Genomic DNA, 25928 nt, shown 5'->3' with positions numbered 1-25928 from the left:
CTTGTACACTCCCGCATGTAGCGCAGGACCCCTTGAGGTAAAGAGCAGCGTTATGTTCGAAATTTGATGTTGTTTTGAACATGTCTACCAGTTTTTATTGATGTGTGAACTTCAACTCACGAACTATTATCCTCCTTGTCACTCAGTTGCTTCACATCATTTAGAAAAATGCTGGGAATTATGTTACTTGCTTCGAAAGTAGATTATGTCACGCACATTGAACTGCAGTTGCCATAGTTGTGCCCACTCACTTAATCTGTCTATGTGCCATTGGTTACTTATCACTGCCATTTGTCGCATTACAGCAGCACCACCACAGTGTCCACATGACAACTGAATATGAAAAACTCTGTGATGGTTGATTGAAGCCAGTAATAAATATGATGAAGTGTAGGTCCCTGCATTTCTCACAATTCATGCCGCTGCTCACAAATGAGCCGATTGTCGAATGGAGCCTATTTCTTCTGTCAATCTTGCAGGTGGAAACCATTCTGTGACAGCAATGCGCTGTGCAGGCGAGTGCACGACAGAAGGTATTGCAAAGCCTGGAGGAGGGAGCGATTCGTGTCAGACAGTGATGGTCGCAGATTGGGTATGCTGCGTTAGAGCCTGGATAGCTCAGTCGGTAGAGCATCAGACTTTTAATCTGAGGGTCCAGGGTTCAAGTCCCTGTTCGGGCGTTGTGTTTAAAGCACGACTTTTAATTTCCACGTTCGTGCAGCCTGATAAAACACAAACTGACAAGGTCAGACCATCTTGCCTTCCTCAGAAAACGAACTGCTGAAAATCCACAGCTTGCAATCATGAGAGCTCGATTTCCACGAGCATAGTCGTTCCCTGTTTTACTATAGGTGTCCATATTTCTACCTCTGTTTATCTGATGGGCTGATTTTGCTGCTGCAAGTCTGACGACAAATCTGATCATTTTGCCTCTTGTTTGTGATTTGCCCAAGGGAGGAAATATTGAGCGCCCGTATTGAGCGTCTCAATTCATTTTAACTTTTACATACATTGGCTTGATTGCTCGTCAATCTTTCACAATCAATCTTTGTACAAATTATGCTCGTCATTGAAATTGCAAGGCCCTTATCATTGTGGTGGATCTGTGAGGCTCACTCTCCAACGCCAGGATATTCTTCGTCAGGAGATGATCCTCAACTGAATGAAGTGTTCTCGATGGCTTATGAAAATGTTCCATACATCTGACGCCTTGTACACTCCCGCATGTAGCGCAGGACCCCTTGAGGTAAAGAGCAGCGTTATGTTCGAAATTTGATGTTGTTTTGAACATGTCTACCAGTTTTTATTGATGTGTGAACTTCAACTCACGAACTATTATCCTCCTTGTCACTCAGTTGCTTCACATCATTTAGAAAAATGCTGGGAATTATGTTACTTGCTTCGAAAGTAGATTATGTCACGCACATTGAACTGCAGTTGCCATAGTTGTGCCCACTCACTTAATCTGTCTATGTGCCATTGGTTACTTATCACTGCCATTTGTCGCATTACAGCAGCACCACCACAGTGTCCACATGACAACTGAATATGAAAAACTCTGTGATGGTTGATTGAAGCCAGTAATAAATATGATGAAGTGTAGGTCCCTGCATTTCTCACAATTCATGCCGCTGCTCACAAATGAGCCGATTGTCGAATGGAGCCTATTTCTTCTGTCAATCTTGCAGGTGGAAACCATTCTGTGACAGCAATGCGCTGTGCAGGCGAGTGCACGACAGAAGGTATTGCAAAGCCTGGAGGAGGGAGCGATTCGTGTCAGACAGTGATGTTCGCAGATTGGGTATGCTGCGTTCGAGCCTGGATAGCTCAGTCGGTAGAGCATCAGACTTTTAATCTGAGGGTCCAGGGTTCAAGTCCCTGTTCGGGCGTTGTGTTTAAAGCACGACTTTTAATTTCCACGTTCGTGCAGCCTGATAAAACACAAACTGACAAGGTCAGACCATCTTGCCTTCCTCAGAAAACGATCTGCTGAAAATCCACAGCTTGCAATCATGAAAGCTCGATTTCCACGAGCATAGTCGTTCCCTGTTTTACTATAGGTGTCCATATTTCTACCTCTGTTTATCTGATGGGCTGATTTTGCTGCTGCAAGTCCGACGACAAATCTGATCATTTTGCCTGTTGTTTGTGATTTGCCCAAGGGAGGAAATATTGAGCGCCCGTATTGAGCGTCTCAATTCATTTTAACTTTTACATACATTGGCTTGATTGCTCGTCAATCTTTCACAATCAATCTTTGTACAAATTATGCTCGTCATTGAAATTGCAAGGCCCTTATCATTGTGGTGGATCTGTGAGGCTCACTCTCCAACGCCAGGATATTCTTCGTCAGGAGATGATCCTCAACTGAATGAAGTGTTCTCGATGGCTTATGAAAATGTTCCATACATCTGACGCCTTGTACACTCCCGCATGTAGCGCAGGACCCCTTGAGGTAAAGAGCAGCGTTATGTTCGAAATTTGATGTTGTTTTGAACATGTCTACCAGTTTTTATTGATGTGTGAACTTCAACTCACGAACTATTATCCTCCTTGTCACTCAGTTGCTTCACATCATTTAGAAAAATGCTGGGAATTATGTTACTTGCTTCGAAAGTAGATTATGTCACGCACATTGAACTGCAGTTGCCATAGTTGTGCCCACTCACTTAATCTGTCTATGTGCCATTGGTTACTTATCACTGCCATTTGTCGCATTACAGCAGCACCACCACAGTGTCCACATGACAACTGAATATGAAAAACTCTGTGATGGTTGATTGAAGCCAGTAATAAATATGATGAAGTGTAGGTCCCTGCATTTCTCACAATTCATGCCGCTGCTCACAAATGAGCCGATTGTCGAATGGAGCCTATTTCTTCTGTCAATCTTGCAGGTGGAAACCATTCTGTGACAGCAATGCGCTGTGCAGGCGAGTGCACGACAGAAGGTATTGCAAAGCCTGGAGGAGGGAGCGATTCGTGTCAGACAGTGATGGTCGCAGATTGGGTATGCTGCGTTAGAGCCTGGATAGCTCAGTCGGTAAAGCATCAGACTTTTAATCTGAGGGTCCAGGGTTCAAGTCCCTGTTCGGGCGTTGTGTTTAAAGCACGACTTTTAATTTCCACGTTCGTGCAGCCTGATAAAACACAAACTGACAAGGTCAGACCATCTTGCCTTCCTCAGAAAACGATCTGCTGAAAATCCACAGCTTGCAATCATGAGAGCTCGATTTCCACGAGCATAGTCGTTCCCTGTTTTACTATAGGTGTCCATATTTCTACCTCTGTTTATCTGATGGGCTGATTTTGCTGCTGCAAGTCCGACGACAAATCTGATCATTTTGCCTCTTGTTTGTGATTTGCCCAAGGGAGGAAATATTGAGCGCCCGTATTGAGCGTCTCAATTCATTTTAACTTTTACATACATTGGCTTGATTGCTCGTCAATCTTTCACAATCAATCTTTGTACAAATTATGCTCGTCATTGAAATTGCAAGGCCCTTATCATTGTGGTGGATCTGTGAGGCTCACTCTCCAACGCCAGGATATTCTTCGTCAGGAGATGATCCTCAACTGAATGAAGTGTTCTCGATGGCTTATGAAAATGTTCCATACATCTGACGCCTTGTACACTCCCGCATGTAGCGCAGGACCCCTTGAGGTAAAGAGCAGCGTTATGTTCGAAATTTGATGTTGTTTTGAACATGTCTACCAGTTTTTATTGATGTGTGAACTTCAACTCACGAACTATTATCCTCCTTGTCACTCAGTTGCTTCACATCATTTAGAAAAATGCTGGGAATTATGTTACTTGCTTCGAAAGTAGATTATGTCACGCACATTGAACTGCAGTTGCCATAGTTGTGCCCACTCACTTAATCTGTCTATGTGCCATTGGTTACTTATCACTGCCATTTGTCGCATTACAGCAGCACCACCACAGTGTCCACATGACAACTGAATATGAAAAACTCTGTGATGGTTGATTGAAGCCAGTAATAAATATGATGAAGTGTAGGTCCCTGCATTTCTCACAATTCATGCCGCTGCTCACAAATGAGCCGATTGTCGAATGGAGCCTATTTCTTCTGTCAATCTTGCAGGTGGAAACCATTCTGTGACAGCAATGCGCTGTGCAGGCGAGTGCACGACAGAAGGTATTGCAAAGCCTGGAGGAGGGAGCGATTCGTGTCAGACAGTGATGTTCGCAGATTGGGTACGCTGCGTTCGAGCCTGGATAGCTCAGTCGGTAGAGCATCAGACTTTTAATCTGAGGGTCCAGGGTTCAAGTCCCTGATCGGGCGTTGTGTTTAAAGCACGACTTTTAATTTCCACGTTCGTGCAGCCTGATAAAACACAAACTGACAAGGTCAGACCATCTTGCCTTCCTCAGAAAACGAACTGCTGAAAATCCACAGCTTGCAATCATGAGAGCTCGATTTCCACGAGCATAGTCGTTCCCTGTTTTACTATAGGTGTCCATATTTCTACCTCTGTTTATCTGATGGGCTGATTTTGCTGCTGCAAGTCCGACGACAAATCTGATCATTTTGCCTCTTGTTTGTGATTTGCCCAAGGGAGGAAATATTGAGCGCCCGTATTGAGCGTCTCAATTCATTTTAACTTTTACATACATTGGCTTGATTGCTCGTCAATCTTTCACAATCAATCTTTGTACAAATTATGCTCGTCATTGAAATTGCAAGGCCCTTATCATTGTGGTGGATCTGTGAGGCTCACTCTCCAACGCCAGGATATTCTTCGTCAGGAGATGATCCTCAACTGAATGAAGTGTTCTCGATGGCTTATGAAAATGTTCCATACATCTGACGCCTTGTACACTCCCGCATGTAGCGCAGGACCCCTTGAGGTAAAGAGCAGCGTTATGTTCGAAATTTGATGTTGTTTTGAACATGTCTACCAGTTTTTATTGATGTGTGAACTTCAACTCACGAACTATTATCCTCCTTGTCACTCAGTTGCTTCACATCATTTAGAAAAATGCTGGGAATTATGTTACTTGCTTCGAAAGTAGATTATGTCACGCACATTGAACTGCAGTTGCCATAGTTGTGCCCACTCACTTAATCTGTCTATGTGCCATTGGTTACTTATCACTGCCATTTGTCGCATTACAGCAGCACCACCACAGTGTCCACATGACAACTGAATATGAAAAACTCTGTGATGGTTGATTGAAGCCAGTAATAAATATGATGAAGTGTAGGTCCCTGCATTTCTCACAATTCATGCCGCTGCTCACAAATGAGCCGATTGTCGAATGGAGCCTATTTCTTCTGTCAATCTTGCAGGTGGAAACCATTCTGTGACAGCAATGCGCTGTGCAGGCGAGTGCACGACAGAAGGTATTGCAAAGCCTGGAGGAGGGAGCGATTCGTGTCAGACAGTGATGGTCGCAGATTGGGTATGCTGTGTTAGAGCCTGGATAGCTCAGTCGGTAGAGCATCAGACTTTTAATCTGAGGGTCCAGGGTTCAAGTCCCTGTTCGGGCGTTGTGTTTAAAGCACGACTTTTAATTTCCACGTTCGTGCAGCCTGATAAAACACAAACTGACAAGGTCAGACCATCTTGCCTTCCTCAGAAAACGATCTGCTGAAAATCCACAGCTTGCAATCATGAAAGCTCGATTACCACGAGCATAGTCGTTCCCTGTTTTACTATAGGTGTCCATATTTCTACCTCTGTTTATCTGATGGGCTGATTTTGCTGCTGCAAGTCCGACGACAAATCTGATCATTTTGCCTCTTGTTTGTGATTTGCCCAAGAGAGGAAATATTGAGCGCCCGTATTGAGCGTCTCAATTCATTTTAACTTTTACATACATTGGCTTGATTGCTCGTCAATCTTTCACAATCAATCTTTGTACAAATTATGCTCGTCATTGAAATTGCAAGGCCCTTATCATTGTGGTGGATCTGTGAGGCTCACTCTCCAACGCCAGGATATTCTTCGTCAGGAGATGATCCTCAACTGAATGAAGTGTTCTCGATGGCTTATGAAAATGTTCCATACATCTGACGCCTTGTACACTCCCGCATGTAGCGCAGGACCCCTTGAGGTAAAGAGCAGCGTTATGTTCGAAATTTGATGTTGTTTTGAACATGTCTACCAGTTTTTATTGATGTGTGAACTTCAACTCACGAACTATTATCCTCCTTGTCACTCAGTTGCTTCACATCATTTAGAAAAATGCTGGGAATTATGTTACTTGCTTCGAAAGTAGATTATGTCACGCACATTGAACTGCAGTTGCCATAGTTGTGCCCACTCACTTAATCTGTCTATGTGCCATTGGTTACTTATCACTGCCATTTGTCGCATTACAGCAGCACCACCACAGTGTCCACATGACAACTGAATATGAAAAACTCTGTGATGGTTGATTGAAGCCAGTAATAAATATGATGAAGTGTAGGTCCCTGCATTTCTCACAATTCATGCCGCTGCTCACAAATGAGCCGATTGTCGAATGGAGCCTATTTCTTCTGTCAATCTTGCAGGTGGAAACCATTCTGTGACAGCAATGCGCTGTGCAGGCGAGTGCACGACAGAAGGTATTGCAAAGCCTGGAGGAGGGAGCGATTCGTGTCAGACAGTGATGTTCGCAGATTGGGTACGCTGCGTTCGAGCCTGGATAGCTCAGTCGGTAGAGCATCAGACTTTTAATCTGAGGGTCCAGGGTTCAAGTCCCTGTTCGGGCGTTGTGTTTAAAGCACGACTTTTAATTTCCACGTTCGTGCAGCCTGATAAAACACAAACTGACAAGGTCAGACCATCTTGCCTTCCTCAGAAAACGAACTGCTGAAAATCCACAGCTTGCAATCATGAGAGCTCGATTTCCACGAGCATAGTCGTTCCCTGTTTTACTATAGGTGTCCATATTTCTACCTCTGTTTATCTGATGGGCTGATTTTGCTGCTGCAAGTCCGACGACAAATCTGATCATTTTGCCTCTTGTTTGTGATTTGCCCAAGGGAGGAAATATTGAGCGCCCGTATTGAGCGTCTCAATTCATTTTAACTTTTACATACATTGGCTTGATTGCTCGTCAATCTTTCACAATCAATCTTTGTACAAATTATGCGCGTCATTGAAATTGCAAGGCCCTTATCATTGTGGTGGATCTGTGAGGCTCACTCTCCAACGCCAGGATATTCTTCGTCAGGAGATGATCCTCAACTGAATGAAGTGTTCTCGATGGCTTATGAAAATGTTCCATACATCTGACGCCTTGTACACTCCCGCATGTAGCGCAGGACCCCTTGAGGTAAAGAGCAGCGTTATGTTTGAAATTTGATGTTGTTTTGAACATGTCTACCAGTTTTTATTGATGTGTGAACTTCAACTCACGAACTATTATCCTCCTTGTCACTCAGTTGCTTCACATCATTTAGAAAAATGCTGGGAATTATGTTACTTGCTTCGAAAGTAGATTATGTCACGCACATTGAACTGCAGTTGCCATAGTTGTGCCCACTCACTTAATCTGTCTATGTGCCATTGGTTACTTATCACTGCCATTTGTCGCATTACAGCAGCACCACCACAGTGTCCACATGACAACTGAATATGAAAAACTCTGTGATGGTTGATTGAAGCCAGTAATAAATATGATGAAGTGTAGGTCCCTGCATTTCTCACAATTCATGCCGCTGCTCACAAATGAGCCGATTGTCGAATGGAGCCTATTTCTTCTGTCAATCTTGCAGGTGGAAACCATTCTGTGACAGCAATGCGCTGTGCAGGCGAGTGCACGACAGAAGGTATTGCAAAGCCTGGAGGAGGGAGCGATTCGTGTCAGACAGTGATGTTCGCAGATTGGGTATGCTGCGTTCGAGCCTGGATAGCTCAGTCGGTAGAGCATCAGACTTTTAATCTGAGGGTCCAGGGTTCAAGTCCCTGTTCGGGTGTTGTGTTTAAAGCACGAGTTTTAATTTCCACGTTCGTGCAGCCTGATAAAACACAAACTGACAAGGTCAGACCATCTTGCCTTCCTCAGAAAACGATCTGCTGAAAATCCACAGCTTGCAATCATGAGAGCTCGATATCCACGAGCATAGTCGTTCCCTGTTTTACTATAGGTGTCCATATTTCTACCTCTGTTTATCTGATGGGCTGATTTTGCTGCTGCAAGTCCGACGACAAATCTGATCATTTTGCCTCTTGTTTGTGATTTGCCCAAGGGAGGAAATATTGAGCGCCCGTATTGAGCGTCTCAATTCATTTTAACTTTTACATACATTGGCTTGATTGCTCGTCAATCTTTCACAATCAATCTTTGTACAAATTATGCTCGTCATTGAAATTGCAAGGCCCTTATCATTGTGGTGGATCTGTGAGGCTCACTCTCCAACGCCAGGATATTCTTCGTCAGGTGATGATCCTCAACTGAATGAAGTGTTCTCGATGGCTTATGAAAATGTTCCATACATCTGACGCCTTGTACACTCCCGCATGTAGCGCAGGACCCCTTGAGGTAAAGAGCAGCGTTATGTTTGAAATTTGATGTTGTTTTGAACATGTCTACCAGTTTTTATTGATGTGTGAACTTCAACTCACGAACTATTATCCTCCTTGTCACTCAGTTGCTTCACATCATTTAGAAAAATGCTGGGAATTATGTTACTTGCTTCGAAAGTAGATTATGTCACGCACATTGAACTGCAGTTGCCATAGTTGTGCCCACTCACTTAATCTGTCTATGTGCCATTGGTTACTTATCACTGCCATTTGTCGCATTACAGCAGCACCACCACAGTGTCCACATGACAACTGAATATGAAAAACTCTGTGATGGTTGATTGAAGCCAGTAATAAATATGATGAAGTGTAGGTCCCTGCATTTCTCACAATTCATGCCGCTGCTCACAAATGAGCCGATTGTCGAATGGAGCCTATTTCTTCTGTCAATCTTGCAGGTGGAAACCATTCTGTGACAGCAATGCGCTGTGCAGGCGAGTGCACGACAGAAGGTATTGCAAAGCCTGGAGGAGGGAGCGATTCGTATCAGACAGTGATGTTCGCAGATTGGGTACGCTGCGTTCAAGCCTGGATTGCTCAGTCGGTAGAGCATCAGACTTTTAATCTGAGGGTCCAGGGTTCAAGTCCCTGTTCGGGCGTTGTGTTTAAAGCACGACTTTTAATTTCCACGTTCGTGCAGCCTGATAAAACACAAACTGACAAGGTCAGACCATCTTGCCTTCCTCAGAAAACGAACTGCTGAAAATCCACAGCTTGCAATCATGAGAGCTCGATTTCCACGAGCATAGTCGTTCCCTGTTTTACTATAGGTGTCCATATTTCTACCTCTGTTTATCTGATGGGCTGATTTTGCTGCTGCAAGTCCGACGACAAATCTGATCATTTTGCCTCTTGTTTGTGATTTGCCCAAGGGAGGAAATATTGAGCGCCCGTATTGAGCGTCTCAATTCATTTTAACTTTTACATACATTGGCTTGATTGCTCGTCAATCTTTCACAATCAATCTTTGTACAAATTATGCTCGTCATTGAAATTGCAAGGCCCTTATCATTGTGGTGGATCTGTGAGGCTCACTCTCCAACGCCAGGATATTCTTCGTCAGGAGATGATCCTCAACTGAATGAAGTGTTCTCGATGGCTTATGAAAATGTTCCATACATCTGACGCCTTGTACACTCCCGCATGTAGCGCAGGACCCCTTGAGGTAAAGAGCAGCGTTATGTTTGAAATTTGATGTTGTTTTGAACATGTCTACCAGTTTTTATTGATGTGTGAACTTCAACTCACGAACTATTATCCTCCTTGTCACTCAGTTGCTTCACATCATTTAGAAAAATGCTGGGAATTATGTTACTTGCTTCGAAAGTAGATTATGTCACGCACATTGAACTGCAGTTGCCATAGTTGTGCCCACTCACTTAATCTGTCTATGTGCCATTGGTTACTTATCACTGCCATTTGTCGCATTACAGCAGCACCACCACAGTGTCCACATGACAACTGAATATGAAAAACTCTGTGATGGTTGATTGAAGCCAGTAATAAATATGATGAAGTGTAGGTCCCTGCATTTCTCACAATTCATGCCGCTGCTCACAAATGAGCCGTTTGTCGAATGGAGCCTATTTCGTCTGTCCATCTTGCAGGTGGAAACCATTCTGTGACAGCAATGCGCTGTGCAGGCGAGTGCACGACAGAAGGTATTGCAAAGCCTGGAGGAGGGAGCGATTCGTGTCAGACAGTGATGTTCGCAGATTGGGTATGCTGCGTTCGAGCCTGGATAGCTCAGTCGGTAGAGCATCAGACTTTTAATCTGAGGGTCCAGGGTTCAAGTCCCTGTTCGGGCGTTGTGTTTAAAGCACGACTTTTAATTTCCACGTTCGTGCAGCCTGATAAAACACAAACTGACAAGGTCAGACCATCTTGCCTTCCTCAGAAAACGATCTGCTGAAAATCCACAGCTTGCAATCATGAGAGCTCGATTTCCACGAGCATAGTCGTTCCCTGTTTTACTATAGGTGTCCATATTTCTACCTCTGTTTATCTGATGGGCTGATTTTGCTGCTGCAAGTCCGATGACAAATCTGATCATTTTGCCTCTTGTTTGTGATTTGCCCAAGGGAGGAAATATTGAGCGCCCGTATTGAGCGTCTCAATTCATTTTAACTTTTACATACATTGGCTTGATTGCTTGTCAATCTTTCACAATCAATCTTTGTACAAATTATGCTCGTCATTGAAATTGCAAGGCCCTTATCATTGTGGTGGATCTGTGAGGCTCACTCTCCAAAGCCAGGATATTCTTCGTCAGGAGATGATCCTCAACTGAATGGAGTGTTCTCGATGGCTTATGAAAATGTTCCATACATCTGACGCCTTGTACACTCCCGCATGTAGCGCAGGACCCCTTGAGGTAAAGAGCAGCGTTATGTTCGAAATTTGATGTTGTTTTGAACATGTCTACCAGTTTTTATTGATGTGTGAACTTCAACTCACGAACTATTATCCTCCTTGTCACTCAGTTGCTTCACATCATTTAGAAAAATGCTGGGACTTATGTTACTTGGTTCGAAAGTAGATTATGTTACGCACATTGAACTGCAGTTGCCATAGTTGTGCCCACTCACTTAATCTGTCTATGTGCCATTGCTTACTTATCACTGCCATTTGTCGCATTACAGCAGCACCACCACAGTGTCCACATGACAACTGAATATGAAAAACTCTGTGATGGTTGATTGAAGCCAGTAATAAATATGATGAAGTGTAGGTCCCTGCATTTCTCACAATTCATGCCGCTGCTCACAAATGAGCCGTTTGTCGAATGGAGCCTATTTCGTCTGTCCATCTTGCAGGTGGAAACCATTCTGTGACAGCAATGCGCTGTGCAGGCGAGTGCACGACAGAAGGTATTGCAAAGCCTGGAGGAGGGAGCGATTCGTGTCAGACAGTGATGTTCGCAGATTGGGTATGCTGCGTTCGAGCCTGGATAGCTCAGTCGGTAGAGCATCCGACTTTTAATCTGAGGGTCCAGGGTTCAAGTCCCTGTTCGGGCGTTGTGTTTAAAGCACGACTTTTAATTTCCACGTTCGTGCAGCCTGATAAAACACAAACTGACAAGGTCAGACCATCTTGCCTTCCTCAGAAAACGATCTGCTGAAAATCCACAGCTTGCAATCATGAGAGCTCGATTTCCACGAGCATAGTCGTTCCCTGTTTTACTATAGGTGTCCATATTTCTACCTCTGTTTATCTGATGGGCTGATTTTGCTGCTGCAAGTCCGACGACAAATCTGATCATTTTGCCTCTTGTTTGTGATTTGCCCAAGGGAGGAAATATTGAGCGCCCGTATTGAGCGTCTCAATTCATTTTAACTTTTACATACATTGGCTTGATTGCTCGTCAATCTTTCACAATCAATCTTTGTACAAATTATGCTCGTCATTGAAATTGCAAGGCCCTTATCATTGTGGTGGATCTGTGAGGCTCACTCTCCAACGCCAGGATATTCTTCGTCAGGAGATGATCCTCAACTGAATGAAGTGTTCTCGATGGCTTATGAAAATGTTCCATACATCTGACGCCTTGTACACTCCCGCATGTAGCGCAGGACCCCTTGAGGTAAAGAGCAGCGTTATGTTCGAAATTTGATGTTGTTTTGAACATGTCTACCAGTTTTTATTGATGTGTGAACTTCAACTCACGAACTATTATCCTCCTTGTCACTCAGTTGCTTCACATCATTTAGAAAAATGCTGGGAATTATGTTACTTGCTTCGAAAGTAGATTATGTCACGCACATTGAACTGCAGTTGCCATAGTTGTGCCCACTCACTTAATCTGTCTATGTGCCATTGGTTACTTATCACTGCCATTTGTCGCATTACAGCAGCACCACCACAGTGTCCACATGACAACTGAATATGAAAAACTCTGTGATGGTTGATTGAAGCCAGTAATAAATATGATGAAGTGTAGGTCCCTGCATTTCTCACAATTCATGCCGCTGCTCACAAATGAGCCGATTGTCGAATGGAGCCTATTTCTTTTGTCAATCTTGCAGGTGGAAACCATTCTGTGACAGCAATGCGCTGTGCAGGCGAGTGCACGACAGAAGGTATTGCAAAGCCTGGAGGAGGGAGCGATTCGTGTCAGACAGTGATGTTCGCAGATTGGGTATGCTGCGTTCGAGCCTGGATAGCTCAGTCGGTAGAGCATCAGACTTTTAATCTGAGGGTCCAGGGTTCAAGTCCCTGTTCGGGCGTTGTGTTTAAAGCACGACTTTTAATTTCCACGTTCGTGCAGCCTGATAAAACACAAACTGACAAGGTCAGACCATCTTGCCTTCCTCAGAAAACGATCTGCTGAAAATCCACAGCTTGCAATCATGAGAGCTCGATTTCCACGAGCATAGTCGTTCCCTGTTTTACTATAGGTGTCCATATTTCTACCTCTGTTTATCTGATGGGCTGATTTTGCTGCTGCAAGTCCGACGACAAATCTGATCATTTTGCCTCTTGTTTGTGATTTGCCCAAGGGAGGAAATATTGAGCGCCCGTATTGAGCGTCTCAATTCATTTTAACTTTTACATACATTGGCTTGATTGCTCGTCAATCTTTCACAATCAATCTTTGTACAAATTATGCTCGTCATTGAAATTGCAAGGCCCTTATCATTGTGGTGGATCTGTGAGGCTCACTCTCCAACGCCAGGATATTCTTCGTCAGGAGATGATCCTCAACTGAATGAAGTGTTCTCGATGGCTTATGAAAATGTTCCATACATCTGACGCCTTGTACACTCCCGCATGTAGCGCAGGACCCCTTGAGGTAAAGAGCAGCGTTATGTTCGAAATTTGATGTTGTTTTGAACATGTCTACCAGTTTTTATTGATGTGTGAAGTTCAACTCACGAACTATTATCTTCCTTGTCACTCAGTTGCTTCACATCATTTAGAAAAATGCTGGGAATTATGTTACTTGCTTCGAAAGTAGATTATGTCACGCACATTGAACTGCAGTTGCCATAGTTGTGCCCACTCACTTAATCTGTCTATGTGCCATTGGTTACTTATCACTGCCATTTGTCGCATTACAGCAGCACCACCACAGTGTCCACATGACAACTGAATATGAAAAACTCTGTGATGGTTGATTGAAGCCAGTAATAAATATGATGAAGTGTAGGTCCCTGCATTTCTCACAATTCATGCCGCTGCTCACAAATGAGCCGATTGTCGAATGGAGCCTATTTCTTTTGTCAATCTTGCAGGTGGAAACCATTCTGTGACAGCAATGCGCTGTGCAGGCGAGTGCACGACAGAAGGTATTGCAAAGCCTGGAGGAGGGAGCGATTCGTGTCAGACAGTGATGTTCGCAGATTGGGTATGCTGCGTTCGAGCCTGGATAGCTCAGTCGGTAGAGCATCAGACTTTTAATCTGAGGGTCCAGGGTTCAAGTCCCTGTTCGGGCGTTGTGTTTAACGCACGACTTTTAATTTCCACGTTCGTGCAGCCTGATAAAACACAAACTGACAAGGTCAGACCATCTTGCCTTCCTCAGAAAACGATCTGCTGAAAATCCACAGCTTGCAATCATGAGAGCTCGATTTCCACGAGCATAGTCGTTCCCTGTTTTACTATAGGTGTCCATATTTCTACCTCTGTTTATCTGATGGGCTGATTTTGCTGCTGCAAGTCCGACGACAAATCTGATCATTTTGCCTGTTGTTTGTGATTTGCCCAAGGGAGGAAATATTGAGCGCCCGTATTGAGCGTCTCAATTCATTTTAACTTTTACATACATTGGCTTGATTGCTCGTCAATCTTTCACAATCAATCTTTGTACAAATTATGCTCGTCATTGAAATTGCAAGGCCCTTATCATTGTGGTGGATCTGTGAGGCTCACTCTCCAACGCCAGGATATTCTTCGTCAGGAGATGATCCTCAACTGAATGAAGTGTTCTCGATGGCTTATGAAAATGTTCCATACATCTGACGCCTTGTACACTCCCGCATGTAGCGCAGGACCCCTTGAGGTAAAGAGCAGCGTTATGTTCGAAATTTGATGTTGTTTTGAACATGTCTACCAGTTTTTATTGATGTGTGAACTTCAACTCACGAACTATTATCCTCCTTGTCACTCAGTTGCTTCACATCATTTAGAAACATGCTGGGAATTATGTTACTTGCTTCGAAAGTAGATTATGTCACGCACATTGAACTGCAGTTGCCATAGTTGTGCCCACTCACTTAATCTGTCTATGTGCCATTGGTTACTTATCACTGCCATTTGTCGCATTACAGCAGCACCACCACAGTGTCCACATGACAACTGAATATGAAAAACTCTGTGATGGTTGATTGAAGCCAGTAATAAATATGATGAAGTGTAGGTCCCTGCATTTCTCACATTTCATGCCGCTGCTCACAAATGAGCCGATTGTCGAATGGAGCCTATTTCTTCTGTCAATCTTGCAGGTGGAAACCATTCTGTGACAGCAATGCGCTGTGCAGGCGAGTGCACGACAGAATGTATTGCAAAGCCTGGAGGGGGGAGCGATTCGTGTCAGACAGTGATGTTCGCAGATTGGGTATGCTGCGTTCGAGCCTGGATAGCTCAGTCGGTAGAGCATCAGACTTTTAATCTGAGGGTCCAGGGTTCAAGTCCCTGTTCGGGTGTTGTGTTTAAAGCACGAGTTTTAATTTCCACGTTCGTGCAGCCTGATAAAACACAAACTGACAAGGTCAGACCATCTTGCCTTCCTCAGAAAACGATCTGCTGAAAATCCACAGCTTGCAATCATGAGAGCTCGATATCCACGAGCATAGTCGTTCCCTGTTTTACTATAGGTGTCCATATTTCTACCTCTGTTTATCTGATGGGCTGATTTTGCTGCTGCAAGTCCGACGACAAATCTGATCATTTTGCCTCTTGTTTGTGATTTGCCCAAGGGAGGAAATATTGAGCGCCCGTATTGAGCGTCTCAATTCATTTTAACTTTTACATACATTGGCTTGATTGCTCGTCAATCTTTCACAATCAATCTTTGTACAAATTATGCTCGTCATTGAAATTGCAAGGCCCTTATCATTGTGGTGGATCTGTGAGGCTCACTCTCCAACGCCAGGATATTCTTCGTCAGGTGATGATCCTCAACTGAATGAAGTGTTCTCGATGGCTTATGAAAATGTTCCATACATCTGACGCCTTGTACACTCCCGCATGTAGCGCAGGACCCCTTGAGGTAAAGAGCAGCGTTATGTTTGAAATTTGATGTTGTTTTGAACATGTCTACCAGTTTTTATTGATGTGTGAACTTCAACTCACGAACTATTATCCTCCTTGTCACTCAGTTGCTTCACATCATTTAGAAAAATGCTGGGAATTATGTTACTTGCTTCGAAAGTAGATTATGTCACGCACATTGAACTGCAGTTGCCATAGTTGTGCCCACTCACTTAATCTGTCTATGTGCCATTGGTTACTTATCACTGCCATTTGTCGCATTACAGCAGCACCACCACAGTGTCCACATGACAACTGAATATGAAAAACTCTGTGATGGTTGATTGAAGCCAGTAATAAATATGATGAAGTGTAGGTCCCTGCATTTCTCACAATTCATGCCGCTGCTCACAAATGAGCCGATTGTCGAATGGAGCCTATTTCTTCTGTCAATCTTGCAGGTGGAAACCATTCTGTGACAGCAATGCGCTGTGCAGGCGAGTGCACGACAGAAGGTATTGCAAAGCCTGGAGGAGGGAGCGATTCGTGTCAGACAGTGATGTTCGCAGATTGGGTACGCTGCGTTCAAGCCTGGATTGCTCAGTCGGTAGAGCATCAGACTTTTAATCTGAGGGTCCAGGGTTCAAGTCCCTGTTCGGGCGTTGTGTTTAAAGCACGACTTTTAATTTCCACGTTCGTGCAGCCTGATAAAACACAAACTGACAAGGTCAGACCATCTTGCCTTCCTCAGAAAACGAACTGCTGAAAATCCACAGCTTGCAATCATGAGAGCTCGATTTCCACGAGCATAGTCGTTCCCTGTTTTACTATAGGTGTCCATATTTCTACCTCTGTTTATCTGATGGGCTGATTTTGCTGCTGCAAGTCCGACGACAAATCTGATCATTTTGCCTCTTGTTTGTGATTTGCCCAAGGGAGGAAATATTGAGCGCCCGTATTGAGCGTCTCAATTCATTTTAACTTTTACATACATTGGCTTGATTGCTCGTCAATCTTTCACAATCAATCTTTGTACAAATTATGCTCGTCATTGAAATTGCAAGGCCCTTATCATTGTGGTGGATCTGTGAGGCTCACTCTCCAACGCCAGGATATTCTTCGTCAGGAGATGATCCTCAACTGAATGAAGTGTTCTCGATGGCTTATGAAAATGTTCCATACATCTGACGCCTTGTACACTCCCGCATGTAGCGCAGGACCCCTTGAGGTAAAGAGCAGCGTTATGTTTGAAATTTGATGTTGTTTTGAACATGTCTACCAGTTTTTATTGATGTGTGAACTTCAACTCACGAACTATTATCCTCCTTGTCACTCAGTTGCTTCACATCATTTAGAAAAATGCTGGGAATTATGTTACTTGCTTCGAAAGTAGATTATGTCACGCACATTGAACTGCAGTTGCCATAGTTGTGCCCACTCACTTAATCTGTCTATGTGCCATTGGTTACTTATCACTGCCATTTGTCGCATTACAGCAGCACCACCACAGTGTCCACATGACAACTGAATATGAAAAACTCTGTGATGGTTGATTGAAGCCAGCAATAAATATGATGAAGTGTCGGTCCCTGCATTTCTCACAATTCATGCCGCTGCTCACAAAAGAGCCGTTTGTCGAATGGAGCCTATTTCGTCTGTCCATCTTGCAGGTGGAAACCATTCTGTGACAGCAATGCGCTGTGCAGGCGAGTGCACGACAGAAGGTATTGCAAAGCCTGGAGGAGGGAGCGATTCGTGTCAGACAGTGATGTTCGCAGATTGGGTACGCTGCGTTCGAGCCTGGATAGCTCAGTCGGTAGAGCATCAGACTTTTAATCTGAGGGTCCAGGGTTCAAGTCCCTGTTCGGGCGTTGTGTTTAAAGCACGACTTTTAATTTCCACGTTCGTGCAGCCTGATAAAACACAAACTGACAAGGTCAGACCATCTTGCCTTCCTCAGAAAACGATCTGCTGAAAATCCACAGCTTGCAATCATGAGAGCTCGATTTCCACGAGCATAGTCGTTCCCTGTTTTACTATAGGTGTCCATATTTCTACCTCTGTTTATCTGATGGGCTGATTTTGCTGCTGCAAGTCCGATGACAAATCTGATCATTTTGCCTCTTGTTTGTGATTTGCCCAAGGGAGGAAATATTGAGCGCCCGTATTGAGCGTCTCAATTCATTTTAACTTTTACATACATTGGCTTGATTGCTTGTCAATCTTTCACAATCAATCTTTGTACAAATTATGCTCGTCATTGAAATTGCAAGGCCCTTATCATTGTGGTGGATCTGTGAGGCTCACTCTCCAAAGCCAGGATATTCTTCGTCAGGAGATGATCCTCAACTGAATGGAGTGTTCTCGATGGCTTATGAAAATGTTCCATACATCTGACGCCTTGTACACTCCCGCATGTAGCGCAGGACCCCTTGAGGTAAAGAGCAGCGTTATGTTCGAAATTTGATGTTGTTTTGAACATGTCTACCAGTTTTTATTGATATGTGAACTTCAACTCACGAACTATTATCCTCCTTGTCACTCAGTTGCTTCACATCATTTAGAAAAATGCTGGGACTTATGTTACTTGGTTCGAAAGTAGATTATGTTACGCACATTGAACTGCAGTTGCCATAGTTGTGCCCACTCACTTAATCTGTCTATGTGCCATTGCTTACTTATCACTGCCATTTGTCGCATTACAGCAGCACCACCACAGTGTCCACATGACAACTGAATATGAAAAACTCTGTGATGGTTGATTGAAGCCAGTAATAAATATGATGAAGTGTAGGTCCCTGCATTTCTCACAATTCATGCCGCTGCTCACAAATGAGCCGTTTGTCGAATGGAGCCTATTTCGTCTGTCCATCTTGCAGGTGGAAACCATTCTGTGACAGCAATGCGCTGTGCAGGCGAGTGCACGACAGAAGGTATTGCAAAGCCTGGAGGAGGGAGCGATTCGTGTCAGACAGTGATGTTCGCAGATTGGGTATGCTGCGTTCGAGCCTGGATAGCTCAGTCGGTAGAGCATCAGACTTTTAATCTGAGGGTCCAGGGTTCAAGTCCCTGTTCGGGCGTTGTGTTTAAAGCACGACTTTTAATTTCCACGTTCGTGCAGCCTGATAAAACACAAACTGACAAGGTCAGACCATCTTGCCTTCCTCAGAAAACGATCTGCTGAAAATCCACAGCTTGCAATCATGAGAGCTCGATTTCCACGAGCATAGTCGTTCCCTGTTTTACTATAGGTGTCCATATTTCTACCTCTGTTTATCTGATGGGCTGATTTTGCTGCTGCAAGTCCGACGACAAATCTGATCATTTTGCCTCTTGTTTGTGATTTGCCCAAGGGAGGAAATATTGAGCGCCCGTATTGAGCGTCTCAATTCATTTTAACTTTTACATACATTGGCTTGATTGCTCGTCAATCTTTCACAATCAATCTTTGTACAAATTATGCTCGTCATTGAAATTGCAAGGCCCTTATCATTGTGGTGGATCTGTGAGGCTCACTCTCCAACGCCAGGATATTCTTCGTCAGGAGATGATCCTCAACTGAATGAAGTGTTCTCGATGGCTTATGAAAATGTTCCATACATCTGACGCCTTGTACACTCCCGCATGTAGCGCAGGACCCCTTGAGGTAAAGAGCAGCGTTATGTTCGAAATTTGATGTTGTTTTGAACATGTCTACCAGTTTTTATTGATGTGTGAACTTCAACTCACGAACTATTATCCTCCTTGTCACTCAGTTGCTTCACATCATTTAGAAAAATGCTGGGAATTATGTTACTTGCTTCGAAAGTAGATTATGTCACGCACATTGAACTGCAGTTGCCATAGTTGTGCCCACTCACTTAATCTGTCTATGTGCCATTGGTTACTTATCACTGCCATTTGTCGCATTACAGCAGCACCACCACAGTGTCCACATGACAACTGAATATGAAAAACTCTGTGATGGTTGATTGAAGCCAGTAATAAATATGATGAAGTGTAGGTCCCTGCATTTCTCACAATTCATGCCGCTGCTCACAAATGAGCCGATTGTCGAATGGAGCCTATTTCTTTTGTCAATCTTGCAGGTGGAAACCATTCTGTGACAGCAATGCGCTGTGCAGGCGAGTGCACGACAGAAGGTATTGCAAAGCCTGGAGGAGGGAGCGATTCGTGTCAGACAGTGATGTTCGCAGATTGGGTATGCTGCGTTCGAGCCTGGATAGCTCAGTCGGTAGAGCATCAGACTTTTAATCTGAGGGTCCAGGGTTCAAGTCCCTGTTCGGGCGTTGTGTTTAACGCACGACTTTTAATTTCCACGTTCGTGCAGCCTGATAAAACACAAACTGACAAGGTCAGACCATCTTGCCTTCCTCAGAAAACGATCTGCTGAAAATCCACAGCTTGCAATCATGAGAGCTCGATTTCCACGAGCATAGTCGTTCCCTGTTTTACTATAGGTGTCCATATTTCTACCTCTGTTTATCTGATGGGCTGATTTTGCTGCTGCAAGTCCGACGACAAATCTGATCATTTTGCCTCTTGTTTGTGATTTGCCCAAGGGAGGAAATATTGAGCGCCCGTATTGAGCGTCTCAATTCATTTTAACTTTTACATACATTGGCTTGATTGCTCGTCAATCTTTCACAATCAATCTTTGTACAAATTATGCTCGTCATTGAAATTGCAAGGCCCTTATCATTGTGGTGGATCTGTGAGGCTCACTCTCCAACGCCAGGATATTCTTCGTCAGGAGATGATCCTCAACTGAATGAAGTGTTCTCGATGGCTTATGAAAATGTTCCATACATCTGACGCCTTGTACACTCCCGCATGTAGCGCAGGACCCCTTGAGGTAAAGAGCAGCGTTATGTTCGAAATTTGATGTTGTTTTGAACATGTCTACCAGTTTTTATTGATGTGTGAACTTCAACTCACGAACTATTATCCTCCTTGTCACTCAGTTGCTTCACATCATTTAGAAAAATGCTGGGAATTATGTTACTTGCTTCGAAAGTAGATTATGTCACGCACATTGAACTGCAGTTGCCATAGTTGTGCCCACTCACTTAATCTGTCTATGTGCCATTGGTTACTTATCACTGCCATTGGTCGCATTACAGCAGCACCACCACAGTGTCCACATGACAACTGAATATGAAAAACTCTGTGATGGTTGATTGAAGCCAGTAATAAATATGATGAAGTGTAGGTCCCTGCATTTCTCACAATTCATGCCGCTGCTCACAAAAGAGCCGTTTGTCGAATGGAGCCTATTTCGTCTGTCCATCTTGCAGGTGGAAACCATTCTGTGACAGCAATGCGCTGTGCAGGCGAGTGCACGACAGAAGGTATTGCAAAGCCTGGAGGGGGAACGATTCGTATCAGACAGTGATGTTCGCAGATTGGGTATGCTGCGTTAGAGCCTGGATAGCTCAGTCGATAGAGCATCAGACTTTTAATCTGAGGGTCCAGGGTTCAAGTCCCTGTTCGGGCGTTGTGTTTAAAGCACGACTTTTAATTTCCATGTTCGTGCAGCCTGATAAAACACAAACTGACAAGGTCAGACCATCTTGCCTTCCTCAGAAAACGATCTGCTGAAAATCCACAGCTTGCAATCATGAAAGCTCGATTACCACGAGCATAGTCGTTCCCTGTTTTACTATAGGTGTCCATATTTCTACCTCTGTTTATCTGATGGGCTGATTTTGCTGCTGCAAGTCCGACGACAAATCTGATCATTTTGCCTCTTGTTTGTGATTTGCCCAAGGGAGGAAATATTGAGCGCCCGTATTGAGCGTCTCAATTCATTTTAACTTTTACATACATTGGCTTGATTGCTCGTCAATCTTTCACAATCAATCTTTGTACAAATTATGCTCGTCATTGAAATTGCAAGGCCCTTATCATTGTGGTGGATCTGTGAGGCTCACTCTCCAACGCCAGGATATTCTTCGTCAGGAGATGATCCTCAACTGAATGAAGTGTTCTCGATGGCTTATGAAAATGTTCCATACATCTGACGCCTTGTACACTCCCGCATGTAGCGCAGGACCCCTTGAGGTAAAGAGCAGCATTATGTTCGAAATTTGATGTTGTTTTGAACATGTCTACCAGTTTTTATTGATGTGTGAACTTCAACTCACGAACTATTATCCTCCTTGTCACTCAGTTGCTTCACATCATTTAGAAAAATGCTGGGAATTATGTTACTTGCTTCGAAAGTAGATTATGTCACGCACATTGAACTGCAGTTGCCATAGTTGTGCCCACTCACTTAATCTGTCTATGTGCCATTGGTTACTTATCACTGCCATTTGTCGCATTACAGCAGCACCACCACAGTGTCCACATGACAACTGAATATGAAAAACTCTGTGATGGTTGATTGAAGCCAGTAATAAATATGATGAAGTGTAGGTCCCTGCATTTCTCACAATTCATGCCGCTGCTCACAAATGAGCCGATTGTCGAATGGAGCCTATTTCTTCTGTCAATCTTGCAGGTGGAAACCATTCTGTGACAGCAATGCGCTGTGCAGGCGAGTGCACGACAGAAGGTATTGCAAAGCCTGGAGGAGGGAGCGATTCGTGTCAGACAGTGATGTTCGCAGATTGGGTACACTGCGTTCGAGCCTGGATAGCTCAGTCGGTAGAGCATCAGACTTTTAATCTGAGGGTCCAGGGTTCAAGTCCCTGTTCGGGCGTTGTGTTTAAAGCACGACTTTTAATTTCCACGTTCGTGCAGCCTGATAAAACACAAACTGACAAGGTCAGACCATCTTGCCTTCCTCAGAAAACGAACTGCTGAAAATCCACAGCTTGCAATCATGAGAGCTCGATTTCCACGAGCATAGTCGTTCCCTGTTTTACTATAGGTGTCCATATTTCTACCTCTGTTTATCTGATGGGCTGATTTTGCTGCTGCAAGTCCGACGACAAATCTGATCATTTTGCCTCTTGTTTGTGATTTGCCCAAGGGAGGAAATATTGAGCGCCCGTATTGAGCGTCTCAATTCATTTTAACTTTTACATACATTGGCTTGATTGCTCGTCAATCTTTCACAATCAATCTTTGTACAAATTATGCTCGTCATTGAAATTGCAAGGCCCTTATCATTGTGGTGGATCTGTGAGGCTCACTCTCCAACGCCAGGATATTCTTCGTCAGGAGATGATCCTCAACTGAATGAAGTGTTCTCGATGGCTTATGAAAATGTTCCATACATCTGACGCCTTGTACACTCCCGCATGTAGCGCAGGACCCCTTGAGGTAAAGAGCAGCGTTATGTTTGAAATTTGATGTTGTTTTGAACATGTCTACCAGTTTTTATTGATGTGTGAACTTCAACTCACGAACTATTATCCTCCTTGTCACTCAGTTGCTTCACATCATTTAGAAAAATGCTGGGAATTATGTTACTTGCTTCGAAAGTAGATTATGTCACGCACATTGAACTGCAGTTGCCATAGTTGTGCCCACTCACTTAATCTGTCTATGTGCCATTGGTTACTTATCACTGCCATTTGTCGCATTACAGCAGCACCACCACAGTGTCCACATGACAACTGAATATGAAAAACTCTGTGATGGTTGATTGAAGCCAGTAATAAATATGATGAAGTGTAGGTCCCTGCATTTCTCACAATTCATGCCGCTGCTCACAAAAGAGCCGTTTGTCGAATGGAGCCTATTTCGTCTGTCCATCTTGCAGGTGGAAACCATTCTGTGACAGCAATGCGCTGTGCAGGCGAGTGCACGACAGAAGGTATTGCAAAGCCTGGAGGAGGGAGCGATTCGTGTCAGACAGTGATGTTCGCAGATTCGGTATGCTGCATTCGAGCCTGGATAGCTCAGTCGGTAGAGCATCAGACTTTTAATCTGAGGGTCCAGGGTTCAAGTCCCTGTTCGGGCGTTGTGTTTAAAGCACGACTTTTAATTTCCACGTTCGTGCAGCCTGATAAAACACAAACTGACAAGGTCAGACCATCTTGCCTGCCTCAGAAAACGATCTGCTGAAAATCCACAGCTTGCAATCATGAAAGCTCGATTACCACGAGCATAGTCGTTCCCTGTTTTACTATAGGTGTCCATATTTCTACCTCTGTTTATCTGATGGGCTGATTTTGCTGCTGCAAGTCCGACGACAAATCTGATCATTTTGCCTCTTGTTTGTGATTTGCCCAAGGGAGGAAATATTGAGCGCCCGTATTGAGCGTCTCAATTCATTTTAACTTTTACATACATTGGCTTGATTGCTCCTCAATCTTTCACAATCAATCTTTGTACAAATTATGCTCGTCATTGAAATTGCAAGGCCCTTATCATTGTGGTGGATCTGTGAGGCTCACTCTCCAACGCCAGGATATTCTTCGTCAGGAGATGATCCTCAACTGAATGAAGTGTTCTCGATGGCTTATGAAAATGTTCCATACATCTGACGCCTTGTACACTCCCGCATGTAGCGCAGGACCCCTTGAGGTAAAGAGCAGCGTTATGTTCGAAATTTGATGTTGTTTTGAACATGTCTACCAGTTTTTATTGATGTGTGAACTTCAACTCACGAACTATTATCCTCCTTGTCACTCAGTTGCTTCACATCATTTAGAAAAATGCTGGGAATTATGTTACTTGCTTCGAAAGTAGATTATGTCACGCACATTGAACTGCAGTTGCCATAGTTGTGCCCACTCACTTAATCTGTCTATGTGCCATTGGTTACTTATCACTGCCATTTGTCGCATTACAGCAGCACCACCACAGTGTCCACATGACAACTGAATATGAAAAACTCTGTGATGGTTGATTGAAGCCAGTAATAAATATGATGAAGTGTAGGTCCCTGCATTTCTCACAATTCATGCCGCTGCTCACAAATGAGCCGATTGTCGAATTGAGCCTATTTCTTTTGTCAATCTTGCAGGTGGAAACCATTCTGTGACAGCAATGCGCTGTGCAGGCGAGTGCACGACAGAAGGTATTGCAAAGCCTGGAGGAGGGAGCGATTCGTGTCAGACAGTGATGTTCGCAGATTGGGTATGCTGTGTTCGAGCCTGGATAGCTCAGTCGGTAGAGCATCAGACTTTTAATCTGAGGGTCCAGGGTTCAAGTCCCTGTTCGGGCGTTGTGTTTAAAGCACGACTTTTAATTTCCACGTTCGTGCAGCCTGATAAAACACAAACTGACAAGGTCAGACCATCTTGCCTTCCTCAGAAAACGATCTGCTGAAAATCCACAGCTTGCAATCATGAAAGCTCGATTACCACGAGCATAGTCGTTCCCTGTTTTACTATAGGTGTCCATATTTCTACCTCTGTTTATCTGATGGGCTGATTTTGCTGCTGCAAGTCCGACGACAAATCTGATCATTTTGCCTCTTGTTTGTGATTTGCCCAAGGGAGGAAATATTGAGCGCCCGTATTGAGCATCTCAATTCATTTTAACTTTTACATACATTGGCTTGATTGCTCGTCAATCTTTCACAATCAATCTTTGTACAAATTATGCTCGTCATTGAAATTGCAAGGCCCTTATCATTGTGGTGGATCTGTGAGGCTCACTCTCCAACGCCAGGATATTCTTCATCAGGAGATGATCCTCAACTGAATGAAGTGTTCTCGATGGCTTATGAAAATGTTCCATACATCTGACGCCTTGTACACTCCCGCATGTAGCGCAGGACCCCTTGAGGTAAAGAGCAGCGTTATGTTCGAAATTTGATGTTGTTTTGAACATGTCTACCAGTTTTTATTGATGTGTGAACTTCAACTCACGAACTATTATCCTCCTTGTCACTCAGTTGCTTCACATCATTTAGAAAAATGCTGGGAATTATGTTACTTGCTTCGAAAGTAGATTATGTCACGCACATTGAACTGCAGTTGCCATAGTTGTGCCCACTCACTTAATCTGTCTATGTGCCATTGGTTACTTATCACTGCCATTTGTCGCATTACAGCAGCACCACCACAGTGTCCACATGACAACTGAATATGAAAAACTCTGTGATGGTTGATTGAAGCCAGTAATAAATATGATGAAGTGTAGGTCCCTGCATTTCTCACAATTCATGCCGCTGCTCACAAATGAGCCGATTGTCGAATGGAGCCTATTTCTTTTGTCAATCTTGCAGGTGGAAACCATTCTGTGACAGCAATGCGCTGTGCAGGCGAGTGCACGACAGAAGGTATTGC

The 25928-nt window shown here is 43.9% G+C and overlaps 21 non-coding genes across 21 annotated transcripts; all 21 read left to right on the top strand.

Moving 5' to 3' along the window:
• Window positions 1-607: 607 nt before the first annotated feature.
• Window positions 608-680, top strand: trnak-uuu (transfer RNA lysine (anticodon UUU)). The gene has a single exon. It is a non-coding gene; the product is annotated as a tRNA-Lys (tRNA).
• A 1136-nt stretch (window positions 681-1816) lies between these two features.
• trnak-uuu (transfer RNA lysine (anticodon UUU)) lies at window positions 1817-1889 on the top strand. The gene has a single exon. It is a non-coding gene; the product is annotated as a tRNA-Lys (tRNA).
• Window positions 1890-3025: 1136 nt separating this feature from the next.
• On the top strand, window positions 3026-3098 carry trnak-uuu (transfer RNA lysine (anticodon UUU)). The gene has a single exon. It is a non-coding gene; the product is annotated as a tRNA-Lys (tRNA).
• Window positions 3099-4234: 1136 nt separating this feature from the next.
• Window positions 4235-4307, top strand: trnak-uuu (transfer RNA lysine (anticodon UUU)). The gene has a single exon. It is a non-coding gene; the product is annotated as a tRNA-Lys (tRNA).
• A 1136-nt stretch (window positions 4308-5443) lies between these two features.
• On the top strand, window positions 5444-5516 carry trnak-uuu (transfer RNA lysine (anticodon UUU)). Its single transcript has one exon. It is a non-coding gene; the product is annotated as a tRNA-Lys (tRNA).
• A 1136-nt stretch (window positions 5517-6652) lies between these two features.
• Window positions 6653-6725, top strand: trnak-uuu (transfer RNA lysine (anticodon UUU)). Its single transcript has one exon. It is a non-coding gene; the product is annotated as a tRNA-Lys (tRNA).
• Window positions 6726-7861: 1136 nt separating this feature from the next.
• trnak-uuu (transfer RNA lysine (anticodon UUU)) lies at window positions 7862-7934 on the top strand. The gene has a single exon. It is a non-coding gene; the product is annotated as a tRNA-Lys (tRNA).
• Window positions 7935-9070: 1136 nt separating this feature from the next.
• On the top strand, window positions 9071-9143 carry trnak-uuu (transfer RNA lysine (anticodon UUU)). Its single transcript has one exon. It is a non-coding gene; the product is annotated as a tRNA-Lys (tRNA).
• Window positions 9144-10279: 1136 nt separating this feature from the next.
• trnak-uuu (transfer RNA lysine (anticodon UUU)) lies at window positions 10280-10352 on the top strand. The gene has a single exon. It is a non-coding gene; the product is annotated as a tRNA-Lys (tRNA).
• A 1136-nt stretch (window positions 10353-11488) lies between these two features.
• On the top strand, window positions 11489-11561 carry trnak-uuu (transfer RNA lysine (anticodon UUU)). Its single transcript has one exon. It is a non-coding gene; the product is annotated as a tRNA-Lys (tRNA).
• A 1136-nt stretch (window positions 11562-12697) lies between these two features.
• On the top strand, window positions 12698-12770 carry trnak-uuu (transfer RNA lysine (anticodon UUU)). The gene has a single exon. It is a non-coding gene; the product is annotated as a tRNA-Lys (tRNA).
• Window positions 12771-13906: 1136 nt separating this feature from the next.
• Window positions 13907-13979, top strand: trnak-uuu (transfer RNA lysine (anticodon UUU)). Its single transcript has one exon. It is a non-coding gene; the product is annotated as a tRNA-Lys (tRNA).
• Window positions 13980-15115: 1136 nt separating this feature from the next.
• Window positions 15116-15188, top strand: trnak-uuu (transfer RNA lysine (anticodon UUU)). The gene has a single exon. It is a non-coding gene; the product is annotated as a tRNA-Lys (tRNA).
• A 1136-nt stretch (window positions 15189-16324) lies between these two features.
• trnak-uuu (transfer RNA lysine (anticodon UUU)) lies at window positions 16325-16397 on the top strand. Its single transcript has one exon. It is a non-coding gene; the product is annotated as a tRNA-Lys (tRNA).
• Window positions 16398-17533: 1136 nt separating this feature from the next.
• Window positions 17534-17606, top strand: trnak-uuu (transfer RNA lysine (anticodon UUU)). The gene has a single exon. It is a non-coding gene; the product is annotated as a tRNA-Lys (tRNA).
• A 1136-nt stretch (window positions 17607-18742) lies between these two features.
• trnak-uuu (transfer RNA lysine (anticodon UUU)) lies at window positions 18743-18815 on the top strand. Its single transcript has one exon. It is a non-coding gene; the product is annotated as a tRNA-Lys (tRNA).
• Window positions 18816-19951: 1136 nt separating this feature from the next.
• trnak-uuu (transfer RNA lysine (anticodon UUU)) lies at window positions 19952-20024 on the top strand. The gene has a single exon. It is a non-coding gene; the product is annotated as a tRNA-Lys (tRNA).
• A 1135-nt stretch (window positions 20025-21159) lies between these two features.
• trnak-uuu (transfer RNA lysine (anticodon UUU)) lies at window positions 21160-21232 on the top strand. Its single transcript has one exon. It is a non-coding gene; the product is annotated as a tRNA-Lys (tRNA).
• Window positions 21233-22368: 1136 nt separating this feature from the next.
• Window positions 22369-22441, top strand: trnak-uuu (transfer RNA lysine (anticodon UUU)). The gene has a single exon. It is a non-coding gene; the product is annotated as a tRNA-Lys (tRNA).
• A 1136-nt stretch (window positions 22442-23577) lies between these two features.
• On the top strand, window positions 23578-23650 carry trnak-uuu (transfer RNA lysine (anticodon UUU)). The gene has a single exon. It is a non-coding gene; the product is annotated as a tRNA-Lys (tRNA).
• Window positions 23651-24786: 1136 nt separating this feature from the next.
• trnak-uuu (transfer RNA lysine (anticodon UUU)) lies at window positions 24787-24859 on the top strand. Its single transcript has one exon. It is a non-coding gene; the product is annotated as a tRNA-Lys (tRNA).
• Window positions 24860-25928: the final 1069 nt, after the last annotated feature.

This window comes from Pristiophorus japonicus, chromosome 3 (assembly GCF_044704955.1).
Source record: "Pristiophorus japonicus isolate sPriJap1 chromosome 3, sPriJap1.hap1, whole genome shotgun sequence".
Classification (NCBI taxonomy): Eukaryota; Metazoa; Chordata; class Chondrichthyes; family Pristiophoridae; genus Pristiophorus; species Pristiophorus japonicus.
The sequence above is the reverse complement of the archived record's forward strand: the minus strand, read 5'-3'. Positions and strand labels throughout refer to the sequence as shown.